The sequence below is a fragment of the Harpia harpyja genome, chromosome 3 (genome assembly GCF_026419915.1).
Source record: "Harpia harpyja isolate bHarHar1 chromosome 3, bHarHar1 primary haplotype, whole genome shotgun sequence".
Classification (NCBI taxonomy): Eukaryota; Metazoa; Chordata; class Aves; order Accipitriformes; family Accipitridae; genus Harpia; species Harpia harpyja.
Genome location: NC_068942.1, coordinates 70,291,663 through 70,305,350, shown reverse-complemented (window position 1 = coordinate 70,305,350; position 13,688 = coordinate 70,291,663).

Genomic DNA, 13,688 nt, shown 5'->3' with positions numbered 1-13,688 from the left:
GCTTACTTTTGGACACATCCCTTCTGTTTACAGCTGCTTCCATCATTGCTTCCCATCTGTGGACCCGTTGTCCATTTGCAGTAACATAATTTCCCTGTCCCTGTTCAATGGTGAAGGCAGGATAGACTACTAGGGAAGCAAATATTTAATGTGTCTTCCATCAGTCTTTACTGTGACAAGTGGTTTGTTCTTTCTGAACAGAAGCTAGTAATTCTGAATAATGCTAGAGTTAATTTGGCCGCCTTCTAAGTTCATCATGCTCTTCCTGCTCATGCTTCTCTGGTCCTTGCTTCCTGTATGTCTTGGTTCCTTGCTCCTGCTGATGACTCCAGTTCCTGTGGCAGCTCCTGGTTCTTTTCCAGTTGTGTATTAGGGGAAGGTGGTGTTTTCTTGTCTGTCCAGAATCAGAAGAGGCATCTGGACCTTTATCAGGCAATGAAGGAGAAGTGCATAGCAGAAGCAAAGTCAAGGTAACTGGGTAGCTGAGTGTGTAATGGGAATTCTGTCAGTACAGGACCGTCAGAACCTGATCTGTGATGGGTGGTAGCTGTAGTAATAATAAGGATATACTACTAGGTAGAAGATCAGAAAATATGCATTGAAGGGATTTAGCTTGTTGTTGCCTTGCTTGCCATCCTCTTGGATTGGGGTGAGAAGTGCAGTGTGTTTAACACTGCAAGTTGCTATTAAATGATCTTGAGGCATTATAGCTTGGATTGGATAGGCTTTTTTTAAAAAACATTTTAATATAAATAGAGGTTTGACAGGAGTAGAAGCAGACAGACTAGTTAGAAAAAAGTACATGAGCTCATGAACACATTTCTGTGCCAAGATGGTATCTGATGGCAAAGCTTTGATCCTGATGGAGACTTTGTATTTGTCAGGGAACCAGTTCAGTCTAGGTTCATGTGAACGTACAGGGTTGGTTTTTTTTCAGTGAAGTAATCAGTTATCACTGGGGCTGAAGGGAAGACTAGACTGACCTCTGCATTGGCTCAGAAAAAAACATTTCTATTGACCATATCTGCTTAACATCCAGTTCTTTGTGCAGGCAGACGGGGCTGTCTAGAAGATGGGAAACAAAATGGCAAGCAAGGCTGTATATTGGGAAAAAATAGAGCCCAAATACAGATTCTATTTCATATATATGAGCAAAACCCAACCGATATCGGGAATGTGTAGTGCATGAAAGCTGGCTGTGTGTGAAACCACATGGGTTTGTAGCAGAAACAGTTCTACTTCTGAGGATGTCTAAAATCTGGCCTGACTGGGTACAGCCTACCCCCAAGGGGTGTTCCTCAAGCACTTCTAGGTCTTGGGGCAATCTCAGGATTCCCCTGGAGCAGCTTGTTGTCCAATTTCATTTGGGAAAAAACCCCCACAACCAACTAAACAATGAAATGAACTTATTTTTTTAAAACTGAATGTATTGAAGTTTCCTTCTTGCAAGAAACTTTGAGGTGCCATGTTTTGACTCCTGTTTAGAATGAAGACTTCTTTGGAAATGTGGGAATTTCCTCCCCACAGAACAGAACGTCCAAGTTTTTACCAGCTGTTGCAGAACTGTGGCGTGCTCTGGCAATGGAGACTTTAAGCCAGATCAGTACCTCAAAGGCAAGAGAAAGACATCATCAAGTTACTCAAGCAGACCAGCTCACAGCTTCTGTTGTAGGCTTGGTCTTCTTTGACAAATAATTGCATTTTTAAAATTTTGGTTTTTTTTCCTTTCCTAAGGCAAGTTAATGAGAGTACAATCATTATCTTGCCGTGGTATCTCAAGCAGAAACAAGGTGGCTGAAATATCTGCAAGCAGTCAGGTGAAGTCAGAATTATGCCCTAGTATTGTGTTGACCTCCTCTAATTTACTTCTAAGTGTTCAGCAATAGATTAACTAATGCAAGTCATTTATTCTATAGTAGAAGTGTTCTTCTTATTGTCAGTTAAGACAATCTTAAGAACTATGACTTGTGTCACTCCCCTTAAGCTCAGAGAAGGCTTGAGGTAGTGATCTGAATGCTTTTGGCATTCCAAAATCTTATTTTTTTAATCTCTGAAACTGGATTGAGGATGGCATTTGAATGTGATTTTTTTGTATGCTGAAGTGTGTCTGCAGTTGGTACTGGCAGGTATAAGCTAACACCAATAAGACACCTGTAGCAGCAGCTAAAGGACAGGTGGGATATATTCCTTTAGTGAGTCTGTGCTGAAGCACTTTTGCTGTGAGACTGCAGGTGACATACTTACCCTTTTTAGTTCTCCAGTCATAGAATTTGCCATGGTTTCTCCAAACTTCACAGTGCTGATTTTGAAGAACTGTCCATTAAACCATCTGCAGCCAACTGACTGACTCATCTTGTTTTTATTTCAACAATCCTTATGAACAAATTCCATTGTAAATTTTCCATTTATGAAGTGTTGTCATATATAATTTCAGATATTTCCCTCAAAGATAGTGTAATCACTTTCTTCTTTATATGTCTAATTGCAAATTTATTTGTAAAACAATGATGTTACCAGCATCCAGTATCAGTATCAGGCATGCCTCACATTCCACCATTGAGGCTGTTGGCATTTTTAAAAAGCTGCAGAGTTAAGAAAGAATAAAATAGTCTCAAATAAGATACTGCACGTTTAGTTTATTTATGGTTGCTGTCATGCACCTTTAGAAAGAATTATGGCATCTATTCATCTGTCTGTGTGATTAAGTGATGAAGCATGTCTGTGATCTGCTGGTACAGACTTGTTTTTGTTATCAGAATTTATGCAGGTAAAGCTCTGTGTTTCAAAGGTAAAGCTTTGTGTTTATAAGTAATTTTTCTGTGAACTGGTACTTTCCCATAATGAAACAGCTGGCTGAGAGTGCAGTTTTCCCCGAGTTAAACGAGATCATCGGTATCCAGGATGATTTTCCCTGGAAGTTTTTCAGCACTGCAGGGATGGAGAGGTCCCTTGGAAGCACTTCCTGCTGATACATAAGTGAGGCTGCTGAGAGCTCTTTGCCATATGTTTTTGTAACTCCCATAATCTGTAAACCACACTTGTGTGGTCAAAGTATAGCTGACATGGAAAGGAGTGTTTGTGAGCTTGTGACTGGACTAGTTGCAGTTTCACAGAAGAAAACCAGCTTTATCTCTCTAATCCTTCTACTGGCAGGCAGGACATGAAAAATGAAGGTAGGACACTGTACCTATTTATTGCTTAATTTTTTCCAATAAATTCTAACCTTGTGGTTAAAAAACCTAACAAAATCCAGTAATTCTCAAATGTAAACAAGTAGAAAAATAATACTCCAGAGTGCAAGAGCTTATAAGTATCCAAACCCTAAATATGTTAACACAGCTGCATGTCATGTGACCCACCACAGTTCTGACACAAAAATACGTGAAATGTTTGAAAATGTCCAGAATACTGCAAATTTCTGATGATCCCCTAATTGAACAAGAGCAATGCAACTGTTAAAAATCCAAATGGAATGAATGAAGAGTTGTGCTGAAATGATATAAACAGCCCTTTTCCTCAGCTAATATTGAAAAGCTCCAACTAAAGCCCTCCCACAGTAATGCTGTGCAAGCTCGAGATCTTGCAATGTTTGCTGAATGTATTGCTCTGCCTGTGAGTGATCCAGATGCTTTTTAAGGCATTGTCATGATCTGTTTGGGTTTTTGGGGAGGTCAGTGTGCCAGAGTTCAGTGAGAGGCAATGTCTTCAGATGGCACTGAACAAGGTAGCACAGAACAAGAAATATTATGGCTGTGCCAGTGTGGTATTGTAACTAGCATTATTGCTATTGCTGGTTGCCCTAATAGCTTGTCTGTCTTTATCCAGTATATTCTGAATGTAGCTCAATGAGTGAAGCTGTTTGTGACTCCTGGGCAATGGCTGAAGTTCTGCACACTCCTGGTCTTGTACCGGCTGCTGTAACCTACGCCCTCAGCCATAGCTGGGTTCCTGTGGTAGGTAAAGCAGTGCTGAGAATACCAGCTGCACGTGCAACGTTTGGAAATTAAAATTCATCATCAGTCAGGAAGCTAACCAGTAAATCTTGAATGCCTAAAGTGAAGTGAAAAGCACATTAAAAGTCACAAAAACATGGCAGAAAACAACAACAATTCCTTAGAGAAGTATGAGTGGAATTTACTCAGTCATAAATGTTATCTGCATGCCAGGTCTTCTTTCAAAGCCGTAGGTTTTTTCATTTAGTTACTGTTTAGTAATAAACCTAATAAGCTTCTGCAAAAAGCTACTTGCCCCAGAGCAATAGATGCAGGCTTCAACTATAATGATAACTGCAGGAGATTATCAGTTAAGCTTGCACAAAAAAGAGAACAAAGGAAATTAAAGTGTCTTCAGTAACATTTAAAAAATAATTTTAATTCCATGCAATTTGAAAAGCAATGTTTCCATGTATTAGTAATTTCAAACAGAAAATAACACTACTTTCACTTTTTCCCCCTTATTTTTCTTTTTCATCTTCACTACTTGAGTAAAAATGTCATTTCTTGGTTTACTCCAGTTCCCCATTTTTTAAAAGGTATTTTGTGAAGAAAACTTTTCTACTTTGTAAAATTTCAATCTGCTGTACTTCCAACCTGTGATGCTGAAAGTAGGCTGTCACCTCCTAGTCATTTGTTACATTCAAAGAAAGTGATGCCAAAATAAATGGCTGTTAGTGCTGGCTTTTAACTGGTTCTTCTTTTGCTAAAATTTGCAAATATATTAGAATTGTGACCAGAATCTCAATCAACTAAATATTTTTCAATTTTATTTGCCTCAGTCAGGAAGAAGAAAGATAGGAAAAGGCAGACTCAAGTGTTTTGCAGATGATCAATTTTCCTCTATCTCTTCCAGGACTCAGAATATGTAAAGCATATTTGGAATTGAAATTTCAATGAGCTCAGGTATATATCTACATTGTGCATTTTTTCTTAAGTTAGGATCTGTGTCTTTTGGGGCAGGGACTGCTCTGATTCATCCAGTTATTCAGTAAGTGTGAGTGACTAGTATTACCTGAAAATGTTCAATATTGTTTCTATGTCATATTAGAAATCATTGCTTCTGATAAATATATTTACAATATGTTTTCCTACTGCTTTCACTGCCATTATGGCATCTCTATAGATGTATGATGCTTGCCAAACAGAAGGGCCATTCCTTCACAAATCTTCATGAATCCAGTCCTTTGAAACTACATTTTGGCTTGTCCAGCAGCTCCCTTGTGCAAATAGTGTCAAGATGCAGAAAAGGGCATAAATTGTAGAAATGAATGGGAATGGCATGAAGGCTGCTGTATGCCAGGATTTTCTCCAGGACTTTTCTGTAAATTGGGCAGCTGATCTTCTGAGCTGCAGTGCCTTGAAGCTTCAGGTATATAAGCATTTTCAAATATGTATACTACCATGAGTATATGTTTGATCGACTCTGCTCATAGTATCTAATAATTTTTATCTAGAAGAGCTTGGTATTACATTTACCAGACTTTTTGCTTTGCTAGACAGGGTATTCCTGTTTGAAGAACTGTTCTGTCTCAAAAGTATGTGTACATCTTCTAGGACAATAAGAGAAAAATTTTTAGTGTCAAAGAAAGGTCACTTCTGGCATTAGGCAAATTATTTGGGGTGATTTGATCCTTATCTACCAGAAAATGTAACTTGAGAAGAATACTGGTGGTGATGGGAAGAAGGCAGACCTCACCAGGGGTGTGTTTCTCTTCTGCCTCCTCTCTTGGTGGTTAAGCTGTTCATCTGCAATGGTGGATGCCGCAATTTAATTCTGTCCTCTGCTCTGGTGGTTTAGATCCTGCTCTACTGTCTCTTAGGACAGGACGTGACCAATTAGCAGCAGTGAGGTCTACCGCAATGTGTTCTCAGTTGTTCCTCTTTACACTTTTTTGCTTCAGAGGAGCAGTCTGTGGGGCTGATGCCCTCTCTGCTAGGGCAGTGTGCTAATCACCTGGCTTTAAAGATGTTCTCAGTCTTGATGGTGGCCACTTAAGCACTGCATGAAAAGTGAACCACTTCCAACGCAAGGGGTGAGAACCTAATGCACAATCCTCCAATACCTAGTCACACAAGCAAAGTCAGATCGGATTTCAAACCCATGCTCTGTCTGATCAAGATAGGAGTTTGAATTTGGGTCCCTAACTCCTCATATGAGTATCCTAGCACTTACTCTTTAGATCATTCCAAAATGGAACCGTTCCAATAAGCCACTTCATACAAACTACTTCAATAATAGTTGAGAGTCAATGAGCAGTAGAGTGAGAATGACTCTCCAACCTGATATTAATGGTACTCACTTTGGAAACTGGGGCAAACCCTGTTATAGTCAACACAATGGGAAAGAAACTTTCGCAGTATAGCAAAGGAGTGAATTGTATATAAAAATTCAGAGAGAACAATCCTTCTGCAACAATTTTGTAAATGTCTTGCATTTCCTTGCCTTTTATGTTTGCATTTGCCAAATGTTTGCATTTTCCAAAAATGTTTCCTCTTGAGACATATGGAACATTTCATGTTAAATGAAGTACAGTGGGCTGGGTGGGGATGGTAGTGGTTTTGGTGTGGAAACCTGGAAAAATTGTGAATTCGGTTCAGTTTGAACAAACATTCTTTTTCAACTGTTTGGTTTGGCAGCTGAACTGAAAACCAGTTATTTGCACAGCCTTAAGCCCTCCTTTGCAGTTGGACCCCTGTGTTTTACTAGGAAAATTGTAGCTTAGTCCCTGGAGCTCTTCATCCATGGCACAGAGTCGTGAAATGGAAATCCCACTAAAATTTAGGGTTGTCTGAAGTTTTTGGAAATGGGGGAGCTCTAAGATGGGATTAAATGATGGCATCCACAGTATGTGTACTACTGGACTCTCCAAAGACACATTGTTGTTTTCACAGATTCCCTCTGTCATTTGCTTGTCAAAAAGATACCTCTGATGCACATCCTTATGGGAAATATTAGAAAGAGGAGAGCTCTTGACTTGTGTGCATTATTAGCTGGGAACAGACATGCCTTTTTCTAACTTTTTCATTCCATGATGTAATGAGAACATTTTAAACCAGGACAAGCAAATTGCAAGTGCCAAGCTTTTTCCTAGATGCTGCTTATGATCAAACACACCCATCCATGCTTTTAAATACCTCATAATTAAACATGCAAAAATGGAGACTTAATTTGAACATGTAAATTAATCACATGTTGTAACAATTGAAATTCATAACTGAACATCCATTAGCAGACAACGCTGTTCCTCATTCTTTTGTTTGCATGTTTATAGTAATCACGCAATAGGATTTATGGTGCATGTCACCCTTTGAAAATTAATTCTGCATCAACTTAGAAGATGTGTTCCCATTTCTATTGTATAGCTTTGCTCTATAAATGCAAATAATTGCAAATTATGCCCCAGATGTCTAAAGAGCAGCAGGAGTGACCATTATTTGATGTATGATGCACATCATGTCATTTCTGTGTCACTCCTCTAGGGGTTAAATGAGTTTCATGTTTTGGACATCTTAGGAAAATAATAAACAATGTAGTTCATCCAAAAAACATCTGCTCTTTTTTTTTTGTTAAATAGAAGACAAAGGTATTTAAAATGTGTTTTCAATCGCCTGCTAAGAAAATAAGTTTACATAAAAGAAACCTTTTTTTCATCTTGAAAAATTGTGAATTTACCTTCTGCAGCAATTTAGAAAAAGCCAAAATTTATCCACATTGTGTATTTAGCAAGTAAGAACTCAATTGCTGTGGTGGGCTACATTAAATATAGATGGATGAGAATGAGGTCAGTGGAGTGAACTGCAAGCTCTACCCCTCAGCGCTAATGTGCATGCACATTACCTTAAAGATGTTTACCCAATGGATGTCTGTATTTGCCTGTGTATTTCAATGCATGTGCATGATAGGCCATGAAACTTTCCCTAACAAGCATTTGTGAAAGAAACATCCCTTTCAGATTTGCATTTCCATTGAATGCCAGCAGCACTTCTATTGATAGTAGAGTTTACTTGACTCTGCTGGGGTCAGAATTCACTGTAGGGCTTGGGCTTTTCATCATGTAATGCAGAGCCTGGTCAGTAAAGCCTCTTCATTAACTTGGATCAGGCCTTGGAATTCCTCTTCATCAGCTAGTGCTTACTCAGTTGAAAATATTGCCTTGAGCTTTCTCACCCATGCCAGAGAAGTTCTTCACAACTGAACCTCTTCCCCGGTTTTATTATATAAATCCAGCTTGATCCTCAGCGTCCTGCTTCTTAATGTGCTACACAGCTGTCTCGTGCTCTTGGCTTCATGCCATCTTCATGTTACACCTCCCAGTAGGTCAGCCGCTTTCGCTCTGTCATTTTGTTAATCCCTTTTAAATAACCACTTTTTTATAGTGCTACTTACAGGAAATACCTCTCCAGTAATGCCTCTGAATCACTTACAGCTTAAAATGTTGCCATATGCATCGTAAACTTAAAGAATCCTATCTTGCCCTATGCTGTATAGTAGCATCATGTCTTTAGACACTGCAGTGAATTGTGATGAAAGTAAGGAGGAATTTTTTAAAGAAAAGCCTCTCACCTTCTTGCACACAAAGTACTTAACTCTGATGGGAAGGACTTGGACATACATCAGAACTTGGACTGATTGGTTACCAACCTGGAGCCTAGATAATGAGGGGGAGCTACACTGGGACAAAGTGTACTAAGTGTGAAGATAGGAAAGTATTTATAAAAATGCAGCAAAATAGCTTTGTGATAATTAGTGGAAAGGAGGTCACAGCCTGTCTTTCTGTCCTACACAAGCCTCTTATTTATTATTGTGGCATGACAGCATATGGCTCTGAGTTTTTAGTGGACTAGTACCATTTCTCAGTTGTTTTTGCTTTCTCTTTTCTCACAGTAAGATGCGACTTAAATTCCTAAACTCAAAACCCCCAAAAATTCAACCCACAAGCCCCAGTGGTATTTGAAGTTTATGTATTCTTTAACCAAAGGCCTTTACATAACCAGATACTGGTACATTCTTTAGTGAAATTCTTGAAGCTTTGGGCTTAACCGCTACTTCTTGCAGTGATGTGCTTGAAAAAATGTCAACTATGTAGCTGTATTGGAAGGCTGTGCAGTTGAGGTATGTCCTTTCTCTCGAAGTGACAGACTGGTGTCAAGGTCTAGATTGAGGCAGGGTCCTGGCTCCAGCTTGAACAGTCCCATGGTGACATCAGAATTTTGGCATCTATATCTAAACATTTTTTGTTATTGTCATTATTGCAGAGAAAAGCTGAAGATTTGGCATGAGTGAATCCACTACAGAGATATCTGCTGCAGTAACAGAGAACTATAAAGCTTTGTGAGTTGGGAATTGCCTCATTCATTTTTCATAGGTTATTAATTCTGAAACCTTTGTGCTGCCTGCAGCAGTGGACTTGGGTGTGTACGGGAGAAGTTCTCCAAATTGTAGGCAAAGACACTTGATTTCTGAGAGGACAAAAAGGAACAATACAGCAAAATCCTTGTTGGAAGGAGAGATATAAAAGTGCTTAAAGAGGCTTGGGAGAGAAAGAAACACACAAAGGGTTTACAAGGCTGGAGTTAAACAAAACTAAGTAGGATTTAGAAATGTACTTAGAAAAAATAATCCTGAAAAGGAAGAGAACAACCTCCCTTTCCACCCAAAATCAAAAAGGAACACTATTAAAATGTTCTTAAAGTATTTAGTTTCTTTTAATAACACTCATGATACATTGGGCAGTCCAACATGATTCTGTGTGTATTGGCAACGCATAGTAGCCTTTTGGATACTTAATCTTCATCTAAGTGTGTTTCAGATCTATGTGTGATAAACCTCATTTGCTCAATAGGGGAGGCTGATCTACTCTATAACACAGCGGTTGTATTTCAGGTAATAAACCAAAATGATATAAAGGTGTCAGGCTTCTTTGCTGTTAGTTGACTTGTTGCATTTTTCTCTGAAGTGTGATGTTAATGAGAAATCTCATTGTCAGGACCCTTTTACTGAAATATTTCTAAAACTTTGTGATTTCTTTTCTTCTAAATCCTCTATATAATCTGCATTGCAATTCAGTTTACTGTAGAAAACTACTGGGAGCACCGAGAAATAAAATCCAAGATAGGTCCTTTCTTTCCCATATCTTTGACAATGTTCTTGTTCAGGTATCCTGAATGGGAACATCATCAAGAAGCACAGGGCTCAATAGCCGGAGTCTAGAGCAAACTAATCTGGCACTGTTATTCTGGGCAGGGGATCCTTTGTGGCCTTAGGCAGACAGAGCACATGATCTTTCAATCTCAGTTTCCCTTTTTGTAATATAGAGTGATGAGAATAATTTCATTCCTATCTGACTCAATATTTTTATTTGCTATAGACAGGTGAAATGGTATGGAAATAGCCTTAATGAGGATTGTTCAAAATCAGAGCATATCCATCATTCATAATTTAATTGTTTCAATTTTATTTTTTTTTTAATGAAGGAACTCAGTTTATAATTGAAGAGACCAAAACATTTAAAGGTTGGATTCGTATTCTGGAGAGTATTCTGAATTTCAAGAAAACTACCCCCCCACTGTTTCATTATGAGAAATATTCTAAAGGCTTTCCAAAAGTTTTGTCTTTATGCAGAACCACAGTCTGTTTATTTCTTCATGCCAGAGATGAGGTTTGGCACACGATTGTCCCATACCCTTGCCAAAAGCTCTCCTAAGAGCACACTCAGTTAGTTTATATTACTACTTTTGAAAAAGGAAACATTAAAGAAACCATATTTTTAATACAGTATAAAGGTCCTCTGAAGGCTGAAAATGCCTCCCTCTGGCCCCACCTCACTGCAAAGGGCTAGGGGAAGTGAGGGGGAAAGGAGTCCTACAGTCAAAAGAGCTGCCTCTGTGTGAGGCCTGGGAGCTAGGACAGCTTCGCTCTAACCCTCATTTCCCTGCAGGCTCTGTTTTCAAAAATTTTCAAAAAAAGTCTGGTTGCCCAAGTCGAGACAACCATGGCTTCATTTTCAGCAAGTCTGGGCACTCTTAACACCTGTTGATTTTGCTGTGACTGTTCAAGGGAAGAAGGACCTAGGATGCCTCCTGCCAGTCTCCCAAACTACTGCAAGTGCACAGAGTACGCAGTGCTCTGGTCTGTCCCTCTCCCTCTGTGACCCTATGAGAACTAGTGCATTGCCTCTGCAGCTGCTATGAAAGGCCAGAAGGCCAGAGAAAGGCCATGGTTCTTGTATGTCCATCTTGCATTTTGTTTGCTCTTAAAGTATTATAACCTCTAGCTGGTGTCTGGAACCCCGGGCCCTTCCCTGATACCTAGAATGACACACCAGGCCTATTCTCTAACTTTTGACTTAATATGGCATTGCCTTACATATCGGGGAAAGAGAGACTTGAGGGATCTGCCTAACTATGCTGCAGAGAGACTGCTGTTGACTAAACTGTTTCATTTAAATGCAGAGGCTTAATTATTTTACACTTCTATGAAGTCTTCAAGTCTGAGATAATACATAATTAAAACATAGGAGGCTATTGTCATAGAAATGCCTGATTATGCACAGAGAGAGCATTTCAGGTGATTGTAAAAAGATTTGTGTATTGTAAAAGAAAAATGTGTGTATGTGTGTCTATGTATCCATCCACCCACCCATCAGAATTCAGATTGTACTTTTAGAAACTGAACCCAGATATTAAAGCTGTCATCCAGCTGAATATCTCCCTCCTCCTTGGGACTTGTCCATTCAGCCCATTCATTGTCTACAGGCTGCATGGGCCAGACATAGTCAGCTATCAGAGAGAACTCAGCTAAAGCATGGAAGACACTTTTTTCCATTTGAATTCCCCACACTAAAATGGCAGCCAAAATTTCTGCATTTAATTTTCAAATATGCTTTTCCTTTTCTTTTTTTTTTTTTTATTTTTTTAAAATGAAACTGCCACATCCAGAATTTCTTGTTCAACCACAACGCCTTTTCCTCCTAGGGATCAGTCCAAAGAATTTTCATTAGGTGGCTGAATACCTAAACGTTAGGGATGCATATGCAAAATCTGCAAATTAAATTTGAGTCCCCAGTCTTGCATGGGTGGTGTTGTGGTTTAACCCCAGCCATCAAGTAATGGAGAGGAGAATCGGAAAAAAAAGTAAAACTTGTGGGTTGAGATAAGAACTGGCCATATGGGCCTGTTAAAAGGTGAGCAAGTCCTGCTGATCACTCCTTAGCCGATCACCCAAAACCAGGACAGATGAGATCCTTTTTTCTGTAAGCATATCTGTCTTTGAGATCTGTCAGAGTTGCAGCAATATGGATCAAGCTCCAGGGTCAGGGACTTTAAGACTTTTCAGTGAAAGTTATAACTTGAGTTACAAAGCATTTCTACTGTGATACAAAAATGAAACCATGCTGAAAATTCTCAAAGTACTCAAAGAGGGAGTTATTTTATAATCTGCAATGATTCTCAATACTGGTGGAGAGAATAAATGTGGAAAGCTTCAGCGGGTAGATCCCTCTGTCATAGCTTCACACTGATACTCAGATGGCAGTCCTTGAATAAATTCATCATTTTTTCTGCTGTAAATAGATATTTTGTTTAGTTAACCTGCTGGAGGATTTAAAAGGAAATCAACATGTTCTGTAGACTCGAAGAGTGAGTACTGTTTATTTGTACATTCTGACCTCCTGCATGTTACAGGCCAACAAATACTGCTCCGTCACATCTGCATTGAGCCCAATTCCTTCAATATTTGATTAAAGCGTTACCTGTAAATGTAAACTTGCAAGCACAATTTCTTTTCTACTGTTGTTCATTTTGGAAAACTGTGATTCCCTGAGCTTGGAATTAATAAAGTCTCATTTCCTATGGCACTGGATTCCCTGGTTTTCTAACAAGGCACAAGCTCCAATTGGGGCTTTTCCAGTGGCTAGGAAATTCCTGACAGCTCAATAGTAGTGGACTCTCTGAATCCTGGTAGGTTATGTTCACAGTGAAGCCTTTCATTTACTGGGAGCGCTATTAAGGCCATCCTGTTCACCCATCCAACTATTTTCCTGCATTGTGTTAGGAATTTAATTGTTTTTGAGGTGTCTGCTTTTATCAGCATTGTGTTAGGAATTTAGCTATGTTTGAGGTATCTGCTTTTATCAGATATGGCTGGAATTGGTGACTGTGTCCAAAATATTATTGAAGGGGTAATATGCATGTGACCACTTACGCAGGCGAAGCTTGACTATGTAAGATTTGTTTCCCTAGGAAATCTGGCACCTATACTGCCAGAGATATATGAACCCCTGTGGATTTTTACTGTTCATTAGAGAGGAGAGATAAAAGAGTTTCATCAGATGTAAAACAGCATTCCCAGAGGATATCAGCAATGACCAATGGACTAATTTCTTTCTGACATTCTGCCTGTTTCTGGGGTTGCTTTACATCATGGTGGGTCTTTAAAAAATATGTTTAAAATACACTGCCCTGCTAGACTGGAAATGAGAGTCAGTAAATAGTTTAATTTTTGTCATATTTTCAAAGTACTTTGTCATGTCAACAGCCAATAGGCAGGATGCAAGTGAAATGCTGAGGATCTGTTTGCCTTCACTTCTGTTTGTATTTACTATATCTGAAGATGCTCCTACATTTTCTTACAATAATACTTTTCATTTAGAAATTTGGACCTCCTCTGATGTGAGCTCCGAACATTTCCATTTC